The sequence below is a fragment of the Copadichromis virginalis genome, linkage group LG3 (assembly GCF_057382275.1).
Source record: "Copadichromis virginalis isolate Kocher_CV1m ecotype Utaka linkage group LG3, C_Virginalis_male_GT1.1, whole genome shotgun sequence".
NCBI lineage: Eukaryota > Metazoa > Chordata > Actinopteri > Cichliformes > Cichlidae > Copadichromis > Copadichromis virginalis.
The window spans coordinates 60,862,989-60,874,938 of NC_140620.1; the positions used below are offsets into that span (position 1 = coordinate 60,862,989).

An 11,950-nucleotide genomic window follows, 5' to 3' on the forward strand; every position below is an offset into this window, starting at 1 on the left:
ATTCGGCCAGTCTTTTAAGTAGAGGACAAACAACAGAATATTCACGGACAGTCATCATAAACATTGATTTGCACAATTTCCTTAAACTTGACAAATTTAGAAACTCACCCTTCCAAAATGGGCTGTTCGTTCATCCAGCACTTTGACAAAGGCCTTAAGTGACATCCCTGCTGCAGCTTCTTAATGTCATAGAAAGACTGAAAGACATCCATTGAAAACAGGGTGCAGAAATTTAAGGTGCCAGGCCAATATCCACCACCCTGGAAGTGCTTAACTGAGGGGGACCACATTAGGCCACAGCTGGTGCAGCTCACCACTGGCAGTGCAAGGTTATAACGGCCTTTAGGAAGGATTAGGAGAAATCCAGTCATGGCTCAACAAAGACATTCATTTTTTCCCATGTTGTTTTCAAAGCGGTCTGGTAAATCCAAATGACCTTTGACAGGTGCCCACATATACTGCGGGCCGAGGGTAATTCAAAACAATGTAGCAATGTACAATTTGCAACAAAACCTGCAAACACATCTATTGTGTATGTACTGTGTGACAAAAGAGCAACTTACCATTTATGGTTACAAGAGCCACAATTGCACCGGGTGAAACCTCAACGTTACCTGCTGGGCAGTCACACACAGTCTGGTCTTTGCACAGGCAACAGCCGAACTAACATTAAAAACACACAATATATATAAAAAGAATTGGAAATTAAATGATACACAATAAATATACAATAACAGCACACACTCATAGTACATAGCAATAAATGCATAAGACTTAAAAACCGTACATATTGGATTGTGAAACTCTGATGAAGGCTGCAAAAACCCTCCTGTTACTGCCTCTCTGCTGTGCAGGACAAAGCGTGTGTGAACTGCAATATCACAGTCAGCACAAAGGAATGGAAGAGGCAGGCAGTCCAGACACCTCACAACTACTTGTTTGCCACACTGACACACACGGTGTGACTGTGGATCCAGAGTAGCTAACATATTGTCTATAAGACAAGGCCTGGCCTCTTTCCACTTTAGCAAGGACACCATGTTTCTGATCGCCCAGTGAGTAGCAGCTGACTCAGACGACGTCTCACAAGTCATGGCTGCGTCCTCTTCTCCATCCTCCAACAACTGAAGGAGCTCCTGACGAAGCACCTCAGTTCCACACACTAACAGAAAAAAAATAAAGAAACTCTTCCACAAAGTGAAAAACACTCTAGGCAGTATGTTTCTTAGGACTGCACAAAAGCCCTGCCTAACTCAACTATAACAACAAATATAAAAGTAAAGGAATCACAATATATACAAGAAGGTAAAGTACCTTTTGTTGGGTTGACACTGGCAACATAACTAGGTTCTTCACGTGGACACTGATGCTGATCTGCAGACACTGGGGGGAAAAAGAGATTGAAGAATATTTACTTACTGAAATTCTTTGGTGAAAACAAGTTGTGAGATAAAATCAATGGTTGTGAGAACACTGACCACGTGGCAACTAGTACTTCGACTGGATGATGGTCTTTGAGGAATAAAATCTCCCTGTCTGTCAAGGGCGGCATCACTTACATTTTGATTAGATACCTTGAGTTTGTAAATGATCAGATTACATAATTGGAATACAATGTATCCAATTCAGGGTTGCAGGAGGATGAAGCCTATCCCAGCTGATACAGGACAAAGACAGGCTGCCAGTTTATTGCAGGGCTAACACGATATGTGTAACAGAAAATCCACTTAAATGTTTGATATTTCTTATAATAATCATAATTATGACTATTATTTAAAGGTTTCTTTAAATAATACATTTTGATTTTTTATAACCTCTAAAATATAAACCTGAGCTGTTTCAGATTCTGACCTCTGACCTCACTGCAGCTCCCTCTTGGAAGTACGTCTGCTTCTTGTCTACCCCCAGTGATGACCGCCTGCCCTTGATATCACGTACTGTACCTGAGGAACAAAAAAGGACAAACACTTGCCTTCATTTAAGAAGTACATTCATACAGAGGTAATCTATGGAAACACACTAGTTCACCCTTTGGGAGAAATCAGTTCCTGTGAAACATTTCTGTAAATGAACATCATGTGGAGAATGAATGAAATGAGTTCTTCAGGTGACTCAGCAGTCCCACACTGACAAATGAAATCTAGTTAAACTATTAAGCATATTTGCTCTTCTGAAATCTGTGTTAAACAACAACAAACATAAATTAGTAACAAAAATACAGCTGAGTAGAGGCTTTACAAACCACCAGCAGCCATAATGCTAAATTTTAATCTTCAAATGTTTCTGAGCCGTCTTCAACCTGCTTTTAACACATTAAAGTCCCACAGTCAATGCAGCCTGACTCAATCCTAGATGTTCAGCACACAGAGACACAGAGGTGCCGTTTAAAGTTTAGTGATTGTTAGGTATTTTGATACCATAGTAGCATTTACAGGATATTGTTTTATACAGGAAAACTGTTACTCAATAAGGCCCAACTACTAGTTGTTTTTCTCTTTCTCTGTGACCCAAGAATTAATGTGTAGGACTCACAAGCTGGTACCCCAAGGTCGAAAACACCACAGAGATGAGACCACTTCCTTACTCCCATCCTCCCTTTTTCTTTATCTCCTGGAAAAGGCTCGTTAAAGGCTAGGTGGTTTGTTTCAGAATTCACTAATGAAAGAACTCTGTATTTTATGTCTAGGAGTGTATTTTGCTGGGATGATCATAAATTGTAGCTGAGCTGATAAACTACACACAGGATACTTCTTTGTTCACAAGGCAGGAAGACGTTTCCTTATTTGGTCTGTACCGGTTTGAACTGGGAAAGCTGACACACGAACCTTTTTTTTTCATCTATATAAACTGCTGTGTATCAAATAAACCTTTGAGTCGATTGGGAAGGCAACCTAAAGCAGTCTCTGTTTTCTTGTTCTCCCAAGCTGCTCCCGAGCTCGTACTAACACGCTGAATGGCATACCTGAGTGTTACTTTAAATAATTAGGAATCTTAGAAGGAAAGGACAGAACTCTGCTTATCGCTCACGCCACGGAGGAAACCCGGGAAGGCAATTTCCTTCAATTTTGGTGTCAGAAGTGGGATGACTGACAGAAGGTAAATATGCGTCTTTCATATTTATATAAAGACCTATTATACCTCTCTCAGTGATCGATCCATAAAAAAACGGGATATGCTGACGAAGTTTCACTTAGTGATCCAGAGAGATACACTGACGACTTCCTCAGTCCCCGAATAAAGTAAATTAACCCTTGTGTGGTGTTGGTGGACACAGGAAGTTGCCTGTTGTCTTGAATATTTTAATTTTGTTTAAGTTGCTCACTCAGAAAGAGTGACACAGGAAGTTGCCTGTTGTCTTAAATACTTCTCGTTAAGTGAGAAGTTGCTCACCAAAGAGTGACACAGGGAGAAGTTGAACGGGTCTCACAGACCCGATTACCATACAAGGGTTAAAAGCAGTAAATTAAAAGCAGAAAGACACAGGAAGTTGCCTGTTGTTTTACGAGAAGTTGCTCGTTAAGCGAGAAGTTGCTCGCTAAGTGAGAGTTGCTCACACAAACAAAAAATTGCTAGCAATAAATTTAAAGTGACCTCAGCTGTGCCGCAGCGAAAATACTAACATAAATCCTCCTAGCGTGTAAACCCCTCTGGAAATCACTGAACATGGGTCAGAATAATTCAAAGACCACAGACAGGTCCGATAAAAAATCTAAAGTACCTGTAAAACCAAAAATTAATAAAATACAAAATAAAGTCTCAAATAACGGCTCAGTATAACTCCCATTTCCGGTTACGTGTAACCTACGTCCGCGAATCGGTGAAGACGTCCATGATCACGTATCCAGAACATGCGGGAGTGCTTATGTGACTGACTTTGTTTACAACTTAAGAAGTTCAATGCATTCTAATTTATTTCCGGAGCCTTATCCCGAACGATTATCGCCAGAAAACAGGTCAGTAGAAATGTTGAATATCATTTGTGATAAGAAAAGTAGTCTGCTTAAAAAGTCCTGTAGAAAATATATGACAGAATGCCGCGACGTGATACATCAAATGTTACCACTATGGAAAAAGGGACCGGAACCAGGTGTAGATGCTTTAACATCAAATAAAACTAGTGCAGGCTCTAGCAAAGAAAATAAATCTACTGCGGGAAAAGCTAGTCTTGCATGCTCAGCCATTCAGCCCACAGCCCCGCCGCCTTACGAAGATGAGACCGAATTAATAGTTGCTGCCGCAGCCGCATGCAAACAACGTCAGCGCTTTGATCCAACCAGCTGAAAAGACAGTGACGAAAAATCTGAATCACATGCAACGGATCTTAGCCATCTCTTTAAACAGGATCAGGAAAAACAATATATACGCCGCAAGGAAGAATTAGCAGAACATAAAAAAAGAGAAAAACGTTTGAAAGAAGAATGTGAGGAACTTATGAAAAACAATTCAGACGACTATGAAGAAAAACTTTTGCATCAGGCAGTGTCCACAATAGACACCCACATGAAACGCCACGATATCGTAGCTAGAGGTTTAGAGGTAGCTAAAGAAATACCTGTTACCCGAACTTTAATAAAGACTTATCTAAAAGGAAAAAAGGAAAAACAAAGCCGGAATGACAAAGGTCCTCACGCCAACACTCGCGGTAGTAAACAAACAGACCCAAAGCATGATAAAGCATCCACAACTGCAGAGTTTTTGTGGGTAAATAATGACAAAATCACCAATTTCTTTAAGAATCTAAAGAAATTCCTGCTAACAATGTCCAGAGACAAAATTGACTTAAATGCAGTAACTATGTGTAAACAGAAGCCTGATGAATCTATCCTAGTATTCATAAAACGCTTTATGCACTGTTGGACAAGCTAGAGGTGCAAATTTAGCTCAGTTTTCCAGCAGCCGCAGACACCCAAAGCAAAAATGAATTTGTGTATTTAATTTAACACAAAGGGTGAAATGTTTGCTGACACTGATAACAGCTTATGTTTTCTCTGCCCTATGTACCGACATGATGGAGAAGGAACATCCTCTGTGTCAGCTGGACCCTCAGCAGAGAATGAACTCAACATCCTTTTTGTCCGGTACTCTATGTCACACACTGTGCCAAAAAAAAAACGTGTACAGACGCTACTAACAGGTAATCCCATGACTGGGAGCCACACTTTTGTTTCTCTAAGGTCAAACAGTGATTTTGTTACATAACTCAGACATAGGTTACGAAAAATGTCGTCACATAGATCTAACCTACCCTATCCACTGTACTATTTCTGCAGTTACATTGCCAGCTGAATACCAGATTATGACATTGTGGTCAAAAAGTGAGAATGATATAGGATTTATTGACTGTACACTTTATCACGTACACCTATTAAAACACAACGAGCCAGTATATGTCAAGCAACATCCCATTTCTGCCGAAAAAGCCGCAGCTCTAGATGTCATCATAGGAGATTTATTGACTACAGGAGTAATAAAGCCCACACTCCTGTCAATCCTGTGCCAAAGCCTAACAAACCTGGCGTATGGCGTTTCATACAAGACTTAAGGCAAATTAATGCAGTCAACATTCCTCTGCCACCTCTCGTTTCAGATGTTCACAGCATATTGACATGCATTGCATACACATTTTCCCGTGGTGGATTTATGCTCCGCTCCTTTTTCTCATGAAGACACACAGCCGTTATTTGCATTCACACATAGAAATAAGCAGTACACTTGGACTCGTTTGCCCCAAGGCATGATAGACAGCTCTGCTGCTTTCTCAATGGTGCTTCACTCCTCCAGGGCTGCACCCTGATCCACATGTGGATGACCTCCTCCTCTGTGCTGAAAGTGAAAAACTGTGTCAAACTGCTACACACATGCTTCTCCAGCACCTCCAAAAGACTGGCCACAAAGCATCAGCAAAGAAAATGCAGTACTGTCAGACTTCTGTTCAATATTTGGGATTCACACTGTCTCACGGAAAACGTTCCATGACTGCAGACAGGGTCAAAGCTGTGACCTCCGTCCCTCGTCCCACTACACAGAAGGAAATGTCGTCCTTCTTAGGCATGGTGAACTATTGCAGACAGTGGATACCAGACTGTTCTTTTCATGACCACATTCTGCGTGACTGTTGTAAAAAAGAGAAGCCTCCTCGAATACTGTGGTCCACAGAAATGACTGCCTCTTTCAATGCATTACAGGGAGTGCTGACCTCCGCCACTCAAAGGTGCTGCCTGAATTGTTCAGGAATGCCGGCCTGCCTGAGGGCAGTAGCAGCTTGCTCTATCATGATAAGGGACTGCGAGAAGCTCACACTCTCACATGACACTATTCTACACACCAATCACCAGGTCACGACCATTCTAGCAAACATAACTACACAACACATGCAAATCTCACTATAAAAGCGAGCAGCACACCTGATTCGCCAGCACATTTATTGATCCTATGCTGTGTTCTTCTGACCGACAGGATGGCTCAGACAGGCTTGACGTTCATGACTGCATGACACGTATACAGGAATCCACAGCACCACGTCCAGATTTAGAGCAAACACCTATCCCAGACTCAGCCACGGTTTATGTGGACGGGTCCTGTTCAAGGCCGAATGACAACTCATTTCTTTGTGGCTATTCAGTGGTAACAGTGCCTGACATCATACTAGAGGCTCACTCATTACCATTTCACTCAGCACAAAAAGCAGAGCTCATGGCTTTAATACGCGCCTGTGAGCTACATTTGGATAAGCATGTGACGATTTACACAGACAGTCGCTATGCATTTGGCGTTGTGCATGACTTTGGCACATTGTGGAGACAGAGATGATTTAGATCTGCTGATGGAAAATAAATTGCTAAATTGTGATTTTGTTCAAAGACTTTTTCAGGCTATACAGCTACCATCGGCCATTGCAGTTGTAAAAACGAAAGGACACAGTACAGCTGACACAGACGAAGCAACAGGTAATGCTTTAGCAGACGTGACAGCCAAGGCTGCAGCTGCATCACAGCTCCCACCTCCGCAGGAAGTATTATCTGTGCCCCTACAGCTGCCACTTGTTACACTCCCAGACTATTTAGACACAAATGTTGATTTAAAATTCATACAAGAGCAAGCCTCTGCATGTGATTGCACCTATTGGGAGAATAATGACTGTACCTTAGATGACAGAGATGGCTTATACAAAATCTTAAGGGTTTGATTGCCCTCCCATATTCCCTGATGCCAGTCCTTGCCCGACATTTTCACGGTGTGAGTCATGTCGGACAAAGAGGGGTAATAGGGGCAATAAAATCAAGATTTGTAATTGAGAAAACATTGCATGTAGTAAAAAGCATATTAGCAACCTGTCTAACATGTGCGCGAACTAATGTAGGTAGCTCAAAAGCAAAACATCAGCATTTACCACAACCAGATTTTCCATTTCATACATTACAAATTGATTTTACACATATGCCAGCACAAGGAAGCATCAAGTACTTACTGGTAATAGTGGATCAATTTAGTAAATGAGTAGAAGCTTATCCAACCTCAAAAGAAACTGCAGAAGTAGTCTGTCAAAAGTTGAGCAATGAAATAATACCCAGATTCGGAATACCTCACCAGATTAACAGTGATAGAGGATCTTCATTCACATTAGAAGTAATTCAAAAGTGTGCTAAAACTTTAATGACCTGGGTCAAATTACTTACTTAAGTCCTGTGTGAGATTAGAAGGACTCCATCTGCAGTAACCAAATTATCTCCATTTGAAATAAGACTATTTCCAACACCATGGTCAGCTTCCAGAGGGGCACCGCTAGTAGAAGGTGATGTATATTGCATTGTCCACTGATGTTCACAACCTGATAGAAAAACTGAATAATAACTATCAGAAAGTTTGTCTCTCTCAGCCTTTCCCCTCCACAGTTCCACCAGTGGAGACAAGGAGATGCATGTTGGAGAAGCCACTAAAACCAAGGACTCTCTGGGAGGCCGCGCGTGTTCCAGCCCCAGACTGTACTGGCAGTGACGAAGAACCAGCATCCTTACGGACGGACAACCTCAGTGGATTCATGCCAGCAGGGTTAAGACCAGCCCAATCGGACCATCTCAGGCGTCGGATCAAGCAGACGACATCTCCGGCGAGCCAGCGCCCGGAACTAGAGCAAATAAACACACGGGTAGATGACATCTCAGGCGAGCCAGCGCCAGGATCCAGTGCACACACGCAATCACTGATTAACACACAACGTCTGAAAGAACAACAACAAGGTGCACGCTGTAATGAGACATGGCTAGCTGTCTCTGTGGCTGAAGTTTTATCCTATCTGGAGGAACACACACACAGTTCAAGTTCGAGCAGAGAATCGATCATTGTTCCCCCAGAGGGTGTATTAAATGACACTGACTGGGGGGAGTTAGTTAAATCACACATGGTCACGCGCCTAACTAGAGCAATCCCACATGCTTATTGGTTGTGCAATAATACCCTTAGATTAGCTTTACCTGTTAATTGGACCGGTACCTGTGGTTTAGTAACCGTTGATATATGCTGTACTTTCATTCCCAATAACACCGCTCCTAACGGTTCATTCACACAAGCTATGAATAAACTTGAAGCATTGCAGATAGAACTAATTGCCAATACAGGTCAGGGTCAGTGGCTAGATAAGTGGCTACAGGACACGTTTGGAAGATGGAAGGAACTAATTGTAGCCTTTGTAACCGTTGCAGCATGTTTTTGATGATTATTGTCTGTTGTGTGGTACCCTGTGTACGTTCAATGATAACCCGTATAGCTACTAGTACAGCTACTTCAATGTATTTGCAATTGGCACAAATTGACCCAGATTATGTGTCAGATGTCATCAATGATGTTCCTGATGTGTATATTGAACATTAGGTTGTGAACTATTACATTTTATGATTTGCTTTTTATATTATGTTATTACATTTGTGATTTTTTCCTTTCTATTTGAGTTATTATTTTTAAAAAATAATAAAAGAGGGGAACTGTTAGGTATTTTGATACCATAGTAGCATTTACAGGATATTGTTTTATACAGGAAAACTGTTACTCAATAAGGCCCAACTACTAGTTGTTTTTCTCTTTCTCTGTGACCCAAGAATTAATGTGTAGGACTCACAAGCTGGTACCCCAAGGTCGAAAACACCACAGAGATGAGACCACTTCCTTACTCCCATCCTCCCTTTTTCTTTATCTCCTGGAAAAGGCTCGTTAAAGGCTAGGTGGTTTGTTTCAGAATTCACTAATGAAAGAACTCTGTATTTTATGTCTAGGAGTGTATTTTGCTGGGATGATCATAAATTGTAGCTGAGCTGATAAACTACACACAGGATACTTCTTTGTTCACAAGGCAGGAAGACGTTTCCTTATTTGGTCTGTACCGGTTTGAACTGGGAAAGCTGACACACGAACCTTTTTTTTTCATCTATATAAACTGCTGTGTATCAAATAAACCTTTGAGTCAATTGGGAAGGCAACCTAAAGCAGTCTCTGTTTTCTTGTTCTCCCAAGCTGCTCCCGAGCTCGTACTAACACGCTGAATGGCATACCTGAGTGTTACTTTAAATAATTAGGAATCTTAGAAGGAAAGGACAGAACTCTGCTTATCGCTCACGCCACGGAGGAAACCCGGGAAGGCAATTTCCTTCAGTGATAACCTGAGTCACTGATCATTTGCAGTATTACAGAGTCTGGCAGTCTTTGCATGATGTCCACGTCACTGTGAGTTTCTAGCTGACTCTCAGGTGTGACAGGTGTGCCAGCAGGAAAGAGTAATAATAACCTGCATCCTGAGGTTTGTCATGCAGGATTAAAGCAGCCAGGCTTTGTTCACACAGCTAGGATTGTATTTTACACTGACCCTGGGTCAGTATAAGTATCATACAGTTTAAACGAAGCACTGAAACTTGCACATATTTATTACAGATGCACTGAAGCTAATCGAGATATTTGCTGTCAGTCTGTGGCTGCGATTAAACACTTTACTGGAAACTTTATTAACTAGTAACTTCATCAGTCATGACAGAAGCTAATATTTCTGTGCTAACATCGTTTAAACAGTAACAGCTTTCCTCCAATATAAGCTAACGTTTACACCGTAACTTTAAGCTAGCACCATAAAGACGGTAAAACACGTAATAACATCTACAAATGCATCTTAAAGCTGTTATATTAGCACTCGGTGTATTACTAACATAACCACATTAACATTACTGACACTCGCAGACTTTTAATAGTCATTCTATAAATGCTGTCCGTTTAAATGGTCTTACCTGGTGGTCCATATGGTCCATAAGTGAAGCAGAGGGAGCCTGACCATGCGTCACACGTTTGACGAGTTGGGAGTGAGAACGTGTTGGGCTATAAGGAACACACTCACTTCCTGAGCCCTGGGCAATAAGAGACGTTTTGTGTTTTATGATTTATTGATATGTTTGATCCTTTCTGACCTGCGTTAATGAAGCAGTCATTAGAGCACCATGTCCGCTAGAATAGTTCTGTAGTTTGATGCTTGAGTCGTTGCAGACTTGTTGAAACTCCCTCACCCGTCAAAGCAGCGTCTTTGTTATTCGCGTCCAGCAGATGGCAGTGTTTCACTGTCTGACGGCTGTCTGAAGCTTCAGCTGGATTATCCGTTTGCTATGTTTGCCATGTTACAGTGGGGAGGAAAAACTCCTTTTTAACAGGAATATCTAGACATGAGTGATTACTGCAGTGGGGCACTATCTGTGCTATCTATAAGAAATGTTAGCAACAATAAAACTCTGAGGATCAGGGCTCCATTTCACTCCAGTGTTCAGTGGCATTTTAAAAGAGTGAATACCGACGCTGAATGTCTTTGTAAAGCAAAAGCACTTTGTTAGCCTTTACAGAGCAAAGCTATGGATCAATGTGCAGTGAAGAAAAATCGAGGTGGCCAGTCTGTCCTTTCCTAACCAATCACAGAGCTCCTTACATTGCACCATGTGGCTAATTTGTGTTTTACTGATATTGCTGGGCTGCTGTCAATCATTTTGTCTTTATATTACAACAGAGCATTGACCTTTAACCTGTTTAATTCATACTGAGTATTTAAAAAAAAATGTATTGTCATAATAAATTGTGCCTCACTGAAACACCATTTTGCATTAGCCTCTATCACCTGACTTGTCACTGATGATATCACTGCATGAGCAGGCGAGCGGTAGCGGCGGGGGGGGTGTAGGTGAAGCTCGTGAAGAACAAAATTCTGTACGAGCGGACGCAGTGAGTCCAATAACCAGGGGTAACTGGAAATAAGGTGTTGTAGGTTGGCTTCCACAGTGTAAAGAGACACTTCTCCCTCATGCTCTAACAGCTGGTAAATCAATTTAGAAGCAGAGTCGATAACGGCCTCCTGAAGCTCCCTAGGTGGGGTGACTGCCGCTGGATCCATATCTGGCTGGTCCGTACTGTCACGGCGGGTGAGGAGAGCCGTGTGAAAATAATAAATGAGGATCCAATCGCAGGCAGTAGTGGAGAAGTGAAGGTGGTTTATTGAACACAAAAATAAATATGGACAAACAGCAAATGGAGCACGAACTAAACTAGACTGGAAACAACTAAACTACAGAGCACAAACACACGGGTGAGACATGGTGGATACACAGACGGACCAGCAACTACAATGACAGAGGACACGACTTAAATACACAGAGAAACACAGGGGAATTACACACAGGTGGTGGACACAGCTGGGAATAATCACCAAGACGAGACAGAGGTCAAACTGAACACACTCACATGAGACGCAGACCTTCACAATAAAACAGGAACAAGAAACCATCACACTAAGACGCAGACTCGACATAGAGAGAGAGACAGAAAATGACACATGGAACTAAACTAAACCTGCAAAAACATGACAACTCAAAATACTGGGTCAAACTGACCCAGAACCGTGACAGACTTTCTATAATGTTTTGCTTGAGCATGTCCT

At 41.8% G+C, this 11,950-nt stretch overlaps 1 long non-coding RNA gene across 2 annotated transcripts; it reads right to left on the reverse strand.

Annotated features, from left to right (window-relative positions):
* Nucleotides 1-516: 516 nt before the first annotated feature.
* Nucleotides 517-10,465, reverse strand: LOC146716442 (uncharacterized). 2 transcript variants are annotated; one of them, XR_014919158.1, is made up of 3 exons: nt 10,266-10,465; nt 1,479-1,943; nt 517-1,383 (listed from the first exon to the last, which is right to left on the reverse strand). It is a non-coding gene; the product is annotated as an uncharacterized LOC146716442 (long non-coding RNA). The 2 variants fall into 2 exon arrangements; XR_014919157.1 differs by having other exon boundaries at nt 517-1,162; nt 1,315-1,943.
* Between the last annotated feature and the right edge of the window lie 1,485 nt (nt 10,466-11,950).